The sequence below is a fragment of the Manis javanica genome, chromosome 3, assembly GCF_040802235.1.
Source record: "Manis javanica isolate MJ-LG chromosome 3, MJ_LKY, whole genome shotgun sequence".
In the NCBI taxonomy this organism is placed as follows: Eukaryota; Metazoa; Chordata; class Mammalia; order Pholidota; family Manidae; genus Manis; species Manis javanica.
This window is the reverse complement of record NC_133158.1, coordinates 52,746,174-52,759,900: the sequence shown is the minus strand read 5'-3', so window position 1 is coordinate 52,759,900 and position 13,727 is coordinate 52,746,174. Positions and strand designations below refer to the sequence as shown.

At 42.2% G+C, this 13,727-nt stretch overlaps 1 long non-coding RNA gene across 1 annotated transcript in view; it reads right to left on the bottom strand.

Moving 5' to 3' along the window:
• LOC108392374 (uncharacterized) overlaps positions 1–13,727 on the bottom strand; it is a 105,597-nt gene that overhangs the window by 32,952 nt on the left and 58,918 nt on the right. The window contains exon 10 of the long non-coding RNA XR_012129160.1: positions 3,580–3,795. This is a non-coding gene — a long non-coding RNA (uncharacterized lncRNA). The remainder of the gene's footprint in view (positions 1–3,579; positions 3,796–13,727) is intronic.

Here is a 13,727-nt window from a genome sequence, read left to right as displayed (position 1 = left end):
TGCTCTCATCTCAAAATCCTTATTTAATTACATTCACAAACACCCTTTTTCCAAATGAAGTCACACTCAGGTTGCAAGGGTAAGGATGTGGACATATCTTTGGGGGTCACCATTCAATCCACTGCACTGATATTAACAAATGATTAAATACATAGGTAGGTAAGTGGGGAAAACAGACAAATCTCCAGTGCTTAAAATTCCAAATAATACATGTGCAGATTCCCCCAATAAGGAGGTGGAGCATAACTCTCCTCTCCTTAAGGGTGGCTACACATATCAGATTCCTTCCAAAGAGGACCACATGGAACTGGGTGGAGAAATAGTGACTTTACTATAGAGAAACGAACAAACACTAGCCCTGCCAGGTGATCAAGGTTAACATCAACCATAAGTCATGTTAATATCATGTTCCTCTGATATGATTTGATGAAAACAACATTTTACGTGTGTGGTCTCCCTTCCAAAAGCCCACAATCCCAGTTTAGCCATAAGAAAAGCACAAGACAAACCTCATTTCTAAGACATTCCACAAGATGTCTGACCAGTACTCTCTAAGCTGTCAAGACCTTCACAACAGAAAAGACTGAAAAACCGACACATGACAACTAAATGTAACATGGGATTCTGGAACAAAAAAGAGGTATTAGTAAAAACTAAGGAAATTGGAATAAAGTATGGGCATTCGTTAATCATAATGAATCCATATATCGGTTCACTAGTTGTGACACATGCACTATACTAATATAAGATACTGATACTGGGTGTAGGGCTTATGAGAACTCTTTATACTGCATTCACAACTTTTCTGTTAATATAAATTAACTGAAAATAAAATATAATAGCCTATTCTAAAATAAAAGGGCTATTTTAAAATATATATAATGCTACATTCCTGTGATAAAGGGATGAGGGCCTACACCAGGGTTGCTCAGCCTGAGCTCCACTGACATTTTGCTGAGGGGACTATCCTGTCCTTGTATGATATCGAACAGCATTGCTGGCCTCAACCCACTAGATCCTAGTAGAAACCTCTCTACTCCACTGGGGACACCCAAATATACCTCCTGACATTGTCAAATATTCATTGCTATTACAATTTATTATAATATTTATTTTATTGTTTTGTAATTCTTTAGTAATGATTTTATGATTCTACTCCTCACTCTTAAGATTAATAATGTCCTACAAGCAAATGTAAGGAGCCCTCAAATTCAAACTCAGCCCCTCAAACCCTTAGCAGCAGATGCATCTCAGAAAAGCAACATGATGCGTGTTGACAGCTTGTTCCGAATGTCTTCACCTGTGACCCAAGCTGAGTAACCAGCTTATTGAACAGCTAAATTTGATGAGATTCAACCAGGAACAGGCTTTGTTTTTCTCCAGTTACTTCCAATGTGCCTCATCTGAGATCTGTTCCCACTTCTTGCTGGCATCTCAGAAAGATAACAGAGCTTTTGAGTCAGTTTCAGAGGTAAGAAGAGCCTTCTTAGAAATGCTTCCAGCAGACCTGACTCACTGATCTAACACAAGCTTCAGTCTCCCACCCATTTCACAGCGCAAGCCTGCCCTCAAGAGGGGCCACGTGGCGTCCACACTGCCCCTCCCCATCCTGCTGCCTGCGCCTCCAGATGTGGGCAGGCAGGAGCAGGATCAGAGAAACAGTTAATATCATGTCTCTCATCCAGGATCCAGGGTGCTAGTGAGCCCCCACTGGGTGGAGGTCTGCATGGGGACCCCCCCTTGGGGCCCAGGGTAGGGTTCTCAGAAGCCCATGGGGAGCTCTGCCCTGGAAAACGATGTTGGCTACACCCACAGGCCCCCTCCTGCCCTGGGCTCATCCACACAACTCCTACTGCTGCCATCCTCTGACCATCAAAATCTCTCGGGCATCATGCCTTTGAGACATTTTCTCCCAGGTTACCACTCGTGATTTCATTTGGACCATAGAAACGCCCTGTACTGCAGGAACCAAAGGGGGGCTGCCCCAAACTGTGCCGCTTGGCATATTGATTCTTCGACTCAGAACAATGGGGAAACAGCAGAAGCACTGCAGATTCTCTCACCTGTCTCTGTCCCCCTTCCTAGAAACTGGAAAGTAAATCTGCACTGGAAGGTACCCTCCCTGCACCAGGAGGTAGAGAGATGGCCTTACCATGAGAGACAGGAAATACAAGCCCAAAGAAGCCTAGACGAGCAAACCCATGACTGTCATTTACTAATTTACTAATTTACTACCCCAGCCCAAAGGCTGGTTAAAACTCCTGACTAAGTGAAGTTCCCAAACCTAAGTGTTCTTTGTCCTGTCAATTCCTCACCCATTTAGGTCTCTGTGTCTAAAGTGTATAAAAGCTGCACATGCTGGTCATTTCTTTGGGTCTCAATTTCATTATTGGGCCTCCATAGGTATGCAATTAAACTTTGAGCTTTGTCTCCTGCTAATCTTCAACACCAGGTGAGAGATTTGATGCTGGTCCCGATTTGATTCCGGTCTCAGAACCTTGAAGGGTGGAGGAAAATTCTTCCTCCCCAGCAGTACCGTATGAGAAGGTGTGAGTGCAGCATCCCCAGCTGCCTTCCCTAGTCTTCCAGACACCGCCGACCATCCCATCAGCCTTCTCCCTCACAGTGACAAAGGCAAGAGGTATCAAGTAGTACATTCATGCGTAGGCCTTAAAGCCCAAACAGACACTGTCCGCCTGTCTCCGAATGCACTCACCACCCTTCACAGCACTAGGACGGACCTCTGGATTCCCTCAGCTAAGTGAGCCTTCAGCTGGTGACACAGCCGTCCTTCTGGGGAGCATCCCATCCTCAGACTCTGGGAGGTTACCTCCGAGTCCTCACTTGGCACATGGGTGGCAACACTGCCTCCCTCCTGAGTCTTTCTACAATAAATATCCTGCTCCTTCTATGAAATCCCCTTCTGTAACTTTCCCCGGAATAAGCTCTCCTTAAATTTCTAGTCTTTACATAGAGTGTGGGAGTTACAGATCAATCCATTATCTTTCAGTCGAGTTCTGGAAGGAGTATTAGCCACTTTCTAGCATTCTCTTTAAAATATGGAAGTACTTACTGCCTTTAGAGGCCTTCAGCTGAAAGCCCTGGCCATAGGAAATGTCCCCTTCACACCCCGTTAATCTGTGTATAGCCATATTATAAATGGTATCATGTAAATCCTTGGAGGTCAATGGTGTTGGCCAGGTAGAGGGCATATCCCACCACATACGATAAGAGCAAGACCTTGCTGCAGGCATAGTTGCCCAGCTGGCCAGGCACTGTGCAAGACAATTCAAAACAAACACGGGAAACAGAGCATGATGGCAGGAAGATAACATAAGGAAGAAATAAGCCCATCACATGCAAACATCAGGAAGACATTACCAGGTCCCCGTGGCCCTCTGGGGTGCTGCAGTCACACAGGGAAGCACAGAACAATCATGCTCACAGCAATGGGGAAAGTAAAGTCACAAAATCCCTCCAAGTAGTTGGGGGGAAACCAAAACTGGTATAGCTCTGAAGTGGGCAACTTGAGCCAGGCTCAGATCAGAAGGAGGAGAAAAAGAGAAACCCTTGTCCCACCTCAGCATCCCCAAACCGTCTCTGATTTAGCCCTCCTCCACCACCACGACAACCAGGAGGAGTCAAGCAGGCCCAGATCTGGAGATGTGTGTGCTGGGGGCCTCCTGTCTTCTCTCTGGGCCTCCAGGGATCCTGTGTGCTTGCCTCTACACCTTGGCATCAGATTCTTCTTGTTCAGCATCGATGGATCAGAAAACATTCCAAATTACATAGATCCTACATATTAAAAGAAGGAAAAGTATTTCAAAATATAAGGAAGAGCAGATTATTGTGATATATTATTTAATAGATAGGAATGAATGGATGATGGAGGGTTGTGACATCACCCAACCAGTAGATAATTCGGAAGAAAATATTCTCAGAGCAGCCTTGACTCCAGATAGTCCCCGTTCCTTGAGCAGAGAGGGTTAAAGGGGATTAGAGCAGCTCCTGAACTTCCCAAATATGATTCCTGGATTTGCTCAACTCTAAGATACCATTTGCTCAATTCTAAGAGACCACTGATCATGAGACATCACCACAATATAGGAGTAGAATAAAGAAACATCAAAATTTTAAACATCTGCATAAATAGCAAGGTGCTTCCTGATTTTAGAAATATTAAAATGTGAGGGGAAGAAAAATAATCACAAAAACAGACTAATTAAATGGCTCCTAGACTAGAAAAATGCCTTGAGAAGTCCTGTTAGCTGACCCCATTCTTGCAGGCAGGCCCCTACCCTCCCACCCAAATCAGAGAAAGTCTGGCTAATTTTAAAGATTAAGAGCTCTTCATCTTCAATGGCATTCCCTCAGCGGCAGTGAATATAATTTGCCACTGGTATAAATAAGAAAAAGAAAAAGTGCATACAATTTGCATACTAAAAGTAGAATACTAATGAAGACAAATCACTCTTTTCAGTAGAATGGTCTGCTACTTAGATCCTTTCACTCTGCTTTTAACTTGACTTAGAGAAAAAAAGTTTTTAAAAACTGGGTGGAGGAGAATTTCATAGGAAGTGCCCTATCCTTGTGCATTTTAGGCATGAATTGAAGTAGATGCATTTTATCTTTTTAAATATATTGTGCAAGCACATACTAAGTTTTTTATGCTTCAAACTAGCTCTTACAAGACATTTTTTTATGTCTGCCCAATTACAGAGAAAAGTCTGATCTGGGATTTAATAAATCACATGCTGAAAACTCTTGTACAAGACAGTGTGGGGTAATGGTGAAGCTATCTTTGGCGTCCACAGAAGTCAGGAATTAGAACTCCCTAACTGAATTGGGTATAGCATCTCTACTCTTGAATTTCAATTTGGTTTATAAAATTGTGCAAATAATTCTCATATATTAAATTCAGGATTAAAAGAGATAATGTGTGTAAAAACACTTTACACAGTATCCTACATCAACTGAGGAGTATGGTTTTAATCTATTCTGTCCTTCCCGCCCCATAAAAAAAACTAGAGTCTCAAGGTGAATGTTAAAGTGAATTAAGCTGGTTTAGATCTCAACAGGAAGAACTGTTTCTATTTAACAAACAAATGGTGCCTACTTTATGCCAGGCACCATATGGGGTATAAGAATGAGTACAGAGAAGACCATGGCCCGGTTCTTGTTCATGAGAGATTTACCACCTAGTGGCAGACAGAGGAGCAGCGCAAAGTGTTGCCATCTAGGGTAGACCTAATAAATATATAGCACAAGGGGCAGCTGAGCATGGCAGGTGCCCTCAGAGCAGTGGCTGACCACCCAGAAGCATTGAAGGAGGCCCCATAGAGATGGAGAGCCCAGAGCAAAGTGGGTGGTTGGCAAGGCATGGCTGGAGCCTGCAAGAGTCGGGTGCCATATTCTTTGGAAGGAAGGGAATCTGCTGTCACCAAGCCCACCAGCTAAGAGACCCTGGGAGCAGAGCACATGTTCTATCTGCATAGCTGCTGGAGAGTCAGACGTTTCTGGGCCCTGTGAAATTTGTTCACCCAGGAATCTCGTGCAAGTCTTCACATCAACGTCTTGCCCTGCTCAGGCTCCTTCCTTCTGTCTCAGCATTCCATGCCCGGGGCCCTCAGCTTTTCCTGTGTTCCATGACTCTCCTTTATATTGAGGTCTGATTCCTGATGCCTCTTCCCAAGACCCACCCTTCCCAGAAAAAGCTTGGAAATTTCTATGGGATCTAAGTTCTAGAAAAGTAATTTTTTTCCTGGAGGATCCCCAGAGGGTCACACTAGACCAGTGACTTATGTTTGGGACTTGATGTTTCTGCAGAGCCACCAATGACTTCCTAATGCCACTGCAAAAGAAAATCTAGGATCAAATTCAGGGTCCAATGCAGAAAGAATGTGGGTATTAAGAGGGAAGGGGCCTGGATGTGCAGTCACCAAATCACCCTGGAAAAAAACATACATCTGGATATGCTGAGGAGATGATGCTGTTGGCCTAGGAAAGAAGGACAGGAGCTCTAGAAGTTAACACACCAGAAAGAACATTTGAAAACGTCCTCAGAATATCTAGGAACCCCTGACCTCCCTCCTAGCTGCCTTGTTCCTGCTCTGACATTTCTCTGCCTACTTTGATTTTTGTTTTCAAGTTATAGATTCATACTTGGCACAGCAATGAGCAGACTCGGTGGCCTGTCACATTTTTCCACCTGAAGCTCACCCCTAATGGAAACTGATTAATGTATAAATTGTTGGAGCAGAACAGGTGACACCTTGTGACTTGGCTGTCCTTCATCGTCAACAGGAGCCCCAAGCATTTCTTTCTAGCCTTCCTGGTGACTCTGCACCTGTGATTCACAGTGCCTGCTTGCTTACCTTGACTTGCTGGCAGAGGCTGAGGCTGCAGATGGTTAGTATTCAGCTCCCCATGGAGGCACCTCACAGAGCTTATCTCCAAGATGCAGAAGGAGGAAGGGAAGACACCAGCACCTCCATCATCACATCTGATGGAAACAGTCACCAGGTGTTGGCTCAGGCAGTGCCCTTGCTGGGGGACTTCTGCTGCAGGACCATGCCCAAGCTGTTACCACCTTTGGATTTCATCTGGCAAATATTCTAAGCTCAAATGACTTTGGAATAAACTCTTGCCCAAGGTTGGGTCAGTAGCTCTGACTGGATGCTCCCAGATGAGATAATTGAGAGAGAGAGAGGAGGAATTTTCAAGTCTCAGACCTCCAGGAAAATAATTTGAGACTAAATAATTGAACTTAAATACAAGGCAAAACACATCTCTTCTGACTGCAAGTATTAGAAAAATTGAATTAAAAAAAAAACAGTCCATCAAGCCCTCATTGGAAAGTGTTTGGCTTTCCTCTTGATTTTTGCAGGAACTATAAATTGTCTGAAACACATTTCAAAGACTTTACCCAATAGCACAAGCCAAAGTGCTAACATATCACAGTCTTGATGTGCCCGGCCGGCCCTCACTGACACATTCATTCTCATGACATGAATAATATGTTATCTCTAGTGCAAATATGATGAAAAGCTTCTCCTCTTAAGAGTCTAAAAATAAGACCGTGAGAGGCTCTTATGAATTGACTCAGTTGCTTTTTTGGTTCTTAAAATACATGAAAAGGAGAGTATGCAAGGTGAAGAGAATATCCCTGTAATCTTCCTATTCTAACCTAATTATTTTATTTCATTCTCTGCAGCCTACCAAATCGCAGGTATCAGATATAAGAGCTAGCACATACCTGATAGTTACAATGTGCAGGTAACTGTTCTAACTCATTTAATTTCCGAAACTATCTTAGGATAGGCATTATGATCATCATCCCTATTTTAAAAATGATGAAACAAGAGCACAGACAGGTTAAGTGGCTTGTCCAAGATCACACAGTATGTTTCATAAAAGGCTTAACCTGGATTCACACCCAGACATTTTAGGTTTAGTGTCTGTGCTCTTATCCATTATACTGGGAAGTCTCTTTTAAAAGGTCACATAGGTGAAAAAGTTAAGCTTTTTCAACATAGTTGGAAAATATTTTTGTTTGTTTTGCTACTTTGGGGCATGTTCAGAGAGTTTTCAAGCAATATTAGAGAATCATTTGATTACTTGTGTTGGAAAGGACTTTAGAGACCATCTAATCCAACCTCTTCCTTTTTTAAAAAAAACAATGGAGACTGAGACTCAGGGTGATAAAGAGATTTCCTTGAGAACTAGGATTTGGGTCTTTTCTTCCCAGTCATTATGATGACAGTACCAGGAAACAGGTGTCTGGATTTAGGTACTGAATACCATTAATTAACCTTGGGTTAATCCTAAGCAATTCTCCTAGTTCTAAAATGAAAGGCTTAAAATATATGTGTTCTAGGGTTTCTTTAGGAACTCTAAATTGAATGACTTGTCCAGGGTTAAAGTTTTATAAACAAAGGGAAAAGGCGGGTGAGGAGTGGGTAAATCAAGCCTAACTTCTAAGAGGAATCTGGAGGAGGGGGGCTGCATGATCCCTTAAGTGGCAGCGCAGTTCTTCATACTTCTTCATACTTCAGAGACTGGTCTGAGACTGTGGTAGGAAGCCAAGTAGATAATTTCTGTTGAGGCTTCAAGAATGTAGAGAAACCACAAGGTGCTTGGGTGTTTGAGACTAAAACAATGTAACAGCTTGTTGATTATAGTCATGGAGGCTGTAAATCCAGGGAGAGGAAATCCTGGGGCAAAATACATCTAAAAACCAAAATCAGTCAAAGGGAGAAATAAAGTTTAAAACCCGTTTATTGCTTACAAACTGCAGTCCAGGGCCGTCTCTCTACTCTGCCCCTGAAGAAGCAAGCCAGCCCCTCTAAACTCTCAGGTTCAGACACACCCTCGGTTGCCCAGGTAATTACCCATTGACATGGAGATGAAGTTCTCTCCACCCCTGAGGATATGCAAATGCACTAAAGCCAGGAGAGATTCTCTAGAAATGTTACAATTTTACCCACAGAGGCCCATTAGTTTGTAATAGGGTATCCGGGTGACCTTTACAGAGAGGTTAAAATATAACTAGCATCCTGAATACACCTATAGTGATCGAATAGCTCCCACTGCAATGGTTCCTGGATGCTGACTCCCCCGTAACCTCGTTGTGAATATGTAAAAGGCATGCCTCCGCTGCACTCGGGGCTCAGCCCTTGGATAGGAATCTGCTGAGCCCCGGCCGGCACTAGTAAGTGCTGCTTCTCGCCAAACATCTCAGTGTCTCAACTCCTTGTTGGTAGTTCCCACAGCTCCGGCAACAAGATCAAGGAGGGAATAAGTCAGAACATCAAAACCTTCATCTAATCTTTCCGTGCGAGTTGAAGCAGGACCTGGAGGAGATGGCCCACTGCAGGGTGGAGCTCAGAAATGAGTCCCAAATCATGCAAGGGGAGGTCTGGAGCCCAAGTGGAACTGAAATACTGAGTCACCGTGCACCATCTAGTACAGGAGGATTGGATTTTGCTGGGGAGCCTAAGGGTTGAGGGCCTGTAGAACTACAGAAGCAAGCTGTGGAGAAGCAGCAAGATGGCCAAGCATCACTGTGGGTAAAACTGTGCAGTATTTCCAGAATCTCTCGCCTGGCCTTGGTGTATCTGCATATCAATAAGTAATTACATGGGCGAGTGAGGGCTTATCTGGACCAGAGAGGTTGGGTGGAGCTCTCTCTTCTTCTGAGGCCGGGTCAAGAGAGATACGGGACGACTGCTTATACGAAATAAACGGGTTTCTCCTACTTTATTTCTCCCTTTGACTGATTTCAGTTTCAAAGGTATTTTGCCCAGCTATTTTTCCCCCCCCAAAATTATAATCACATAAGGATGACTAAAGAAATTTTAATAGACCATTGCCTGTTCTTTTGTAACCATAAAAATTAAATACCCTCCTCCAAGATATATTTCTCCTGCCCCCACCCTCAAGAAAAGACTTGGCAGAGTCTGTTGCACTAATGGCTTACTTAAGAATAGAAGGCAGGGAGGTCGAGTTCCACATCTGGTTTGGAGGGGAGCAGAGGGAATAGCAGGAGGGTGGCAGATGAGATTAGATGAGATTAGAACCTGAGTTTACTAGGAGCAGAAGGCCTTGCCTGAGTGACCTTGAGAACATGGGATCCTAGACATAATCAACACTCTTGAAGAGGACATTGGACCTCCCTCTTAATATTGGCTTGACCCCACTATAGTATTACCTAAACTCTGCAAGCCCAGAGGGAATCTTGGGTGACATCCAGTGTGGGTAAAATTGTAATATTTCAGAATCTCTCACCTGGCTTTAGTGCATCTGCATATCAATAGGTGTTTCAAGGGGTGGAGATAGGTGGTCCATCTACATATCTGTAGGTGATTACAGGTGTGTGTGAGGGTTCATCTGGACCAGAGAGGTTAGGTGGAGCTCTCTTCTGCCGCAGCCTGGTCAAGAAAGAGATGGGATGACTGCTTGTAAGAAAAAAACGGGTTTCTTAACTTTATTTCTCCCTTTGACTGATTTCGGCTTTAGAGGTAAAATTTTCCCCCGGAGTTACATCAGATTACAGTTAGAACAGTTACATAGAAGCATGAGGACTCCCCAGTCTAGAACCATGTGGAAAAATAATGATTTCTCACCCTCAGCATTACTGACCTTTGAGCTGGGTCACACCTTGTGGGCAGCCATCCTGTGCCCTGTAGGAGTAAGTACTCCTGGCATCCATCTACTGGATGCCCATAGCCTTCCCCACCCAAGTAATAACAAACAAAAATGTCTCCAGATATTCCAAATCTCGAGGGACAAAACTACCTCCAGGTGAGAACCACTGGAGAAGACTGAGGCAGTTAGAAAGCCCTCTAAGCTCAAGAGGAGAAGCTCTGAAACTCAAAAAAAAAAAAAAAACAAATAAATAAATATAGATAGTTTTCTCTTAAAATCAATACAATGATTTAAATCAATAAAAATTAATCATTAAAATCAATAAAAATCAAAACCAATACCACATCTATCACTTTATGGCACTTTATTCATGTTAAGCAAGCTAAAAAAAATTTTGGAGGTGATTTGAGATTCAAAGCTTTATCACTAATTATTTTAACAAGTATTTTAACAAGTACCCTCCAGATTCCCATTGTTTTTTTCAAGTTTATTTTTTTAAAATACCCATCATTTCTCCTTCATAGAGCTGTCAGCTTTCTTCTCCAGTTAAATTTAGCAGAAGAGTTATTATTTCCCTTTTTTCCCCCTCTATGCTTGTCAAAGTTTAATCAGCTTGATTACCGGATAGAAAATGAATAGCTGTAAAATACTAGTTTCTAAAAACAGATCATTCAACACAATTGTGCACATCTGATAAAGGGTTCCAGTGGCAGGTTCCTTGTTCCAGAAAACTGCAGCCTTAAAGACAGTTCCACTGCATAATAGATTAACCCTCCTATTACCAGAAAAGTCTGTTACTAATGCCTCCCGCCCTGAGTGCATCATAATAGCTAATTAAGAAGTGCTGTATCACAGATTCTTAACTCTCATTGGTAAGGTGCTAGGAGGTTAGAAGATGTGTATCTGGGAATATCAAGTTAATAGAAGTGTTATAGTTTTCATTATGTACCCTCCCCCAAATTCATATGTTGAAGTCCTGACCCCCAGTAACCTAAACAAGTGACCTGACTTGGGAAAAGGTCATTGCAGATACAATTAGTTGAGATGAAGTCATATACTGGTGTAGGGTGGCCCCTAATCCAACATGACTCATGAATTTATAAAAAAAAAGGTAAGTTTGGCAGAATCCTGGACACAGGGATAACACCATGTGAAGAGGAAGGTAGAGATCAGGGTGATGTATCTATCTAGAAGCCAAAGAACACCAAAGATTGTCAGGAAACCACCAAAGAGGTGGCAAGAGGCTGGAAACAGTTTATCCTCCTCAAAAGGAACCAACCTTGCCAACACCAATCTCAGACTTCTAGCCTCCAGGACTGTGAGATAATTAATTTATGTGGTGCTTTCTTAAAGCAGCCCCAGCAAACACATTAAAGACGCCTCTAAATTACCCCTTTCCTACTGTGTCCAGGACATGTGGCAAAATAATCTTCTATCAGAATGACATGGCAATATTAATATCTCCCACTAGACTCAAGCAAATGGCATCAGCACAAATTGCCTCTAAAGAGTACAGTTCTACTACTCTTTCATCTACACAGTCAGTCACGTCAGAACCCAGAGGCCTTAGGAACTCTAACACTTCCCAGAGGACTTCCAGGTTTCAGCCAAGATTGTGTATGTAGCTAAGCTCCACACCATTGGCCTCACAGCTGTAAAACTGGCCTTCCTTTACTATTACCTGTGTTAGGGTTCCCCAGAGAAACAGACAGGAGGAGATACATCTGTATTTCTATGCCATATAGACATGTCTCCTTCATTGATATCTATATCTCTCCTCTACACATATCCATAAATACATCTATAGGCCCTTGGTCTGCAGGAAGAGTCACTCCTGCCCTTTGACCAGGAGATTCTTGTCCTTCCTTCTAGATGTCTCTGAGCTACAAACCCGGGGAAGGCATGGCTTCTAATTTATACCAACCTGTTTCACTTACAACAGAAAAGTAGCAGGGTCCTTGCACACAGACAGGGCTTACATGGGGGCTAAGGATCATTATTTTAACAGATAACGAAAATGAAGCCAAATCAAATGAAAAAAAAGAACATATATATATATAGTTTAATTATAATTAATAATAATATATATATTATACATATATAAACTACATATATTTAGATATAGATATAGGGGCATATAGATATCCATTATAGATAGAACTTTATATGTTAAAGACAGATAGGTAAATAGAGATTTATTATAAGGAATTGGCCCATGCAATTCTGGGGGTTGAGAAATCTTACAGTCTGCTGTCTGTGAACAGAGACCCAGAAGAGCCTTGGTGTAATTCACTCCAACTCTGAAGGACTGAGAAGCAGGGGAGCCTGTGGTACAAATCCCAGTGGAAGGGCAGGAGAAGATGAGATGAAATGTTCCAATTCAAGCAGTGGGGAAGAAAAAAAGATGAATTCCTCCTTCCTCTGCCTTTTGTTCGGTGCAGGCCCTCATCAGATCATGCCCACCCTCATTAGGGAGGGCCATCTGCTTTACTGAGTCCCCTGATTCAATGTAAGCCACCCAGAAACATCCTCATAGACATACCCAGGTTTAAATTTATTCTGGGCACCTGACAACTCATCAAGTTGACACAGAATTAACCATCATACTATCAGAACATATTTTCTGTTTCTTTGTGTAGGCTTCAGAAGTTTGTATGAAACAGCCTTAACAAATGTAGTTTTCTTGTTATATCACGTATATAGCTGCAACTAAAGGCACAATCCTCTCAAATGCCTTATTTAAGTGGTTATAAGAAAAATTACTTTAGAAAATGCACAATTTTCTCCAAAGTGGCAACATCCCTTTCCCAAATCTTTAATTGTCAGAATTAATAGGTTTAACAAAGGCAATCCACACCTTTCAAGGACTATGTCCTGTAGAATATTTATAAACTGGCTATATTATGAAGCATTTTCCTGTAGTAATAATATTGTGAATGAAAGTCAGAATGCGAGGCAATTAAAAAAAACTATTAAATCCATAATGTCATTGAATTGCCACTCGCAAAAGAGTAGGCTGAGTTTGAGGTCCTGGGAATGAGAGCAAATGTACTTAAAAGGGGAAAACAATAAAAACTATATTTTATGACTCATTTTTTGTTTTTGTGCCAGAAGTACATGTTTTCATATTAACTGCAACAAAATGTTAGAATGGAGCTTTTCCTACCTCGGTATTGTCTTGGGATGCATTGAATAATGCTAGTGTATTTCCACACACACACACAAAAAAAATGACAATGAGAATTGAAGACCTGTTCCAAGACTCTTGAATGCCCTCACCAATTTCAAGAATAGAAAAGGTTCAATACAGGGGCAATTTAGAAGGAAGATTTCTTTGGCAAGAGCTGTTGCCTTGCTTTAGGTAGTATTTCCCAACCAAGAGCACAGGGTTACACCTGGTGACAGGGCTCCTATATATGCTCAGAGCGCTTTAAAATGTGTTTTCTTCAGTTGGTTGAGTCCAAGGACAGGTCCCTACTCACTTCAAAAAAGGCTAAATAAAAGTGTGAAATTCCAACTGCTAGCTAGGATGGCATAGGTCATATTGAACCAATTTCCTCTTGGATTAACTATAAAAGCCA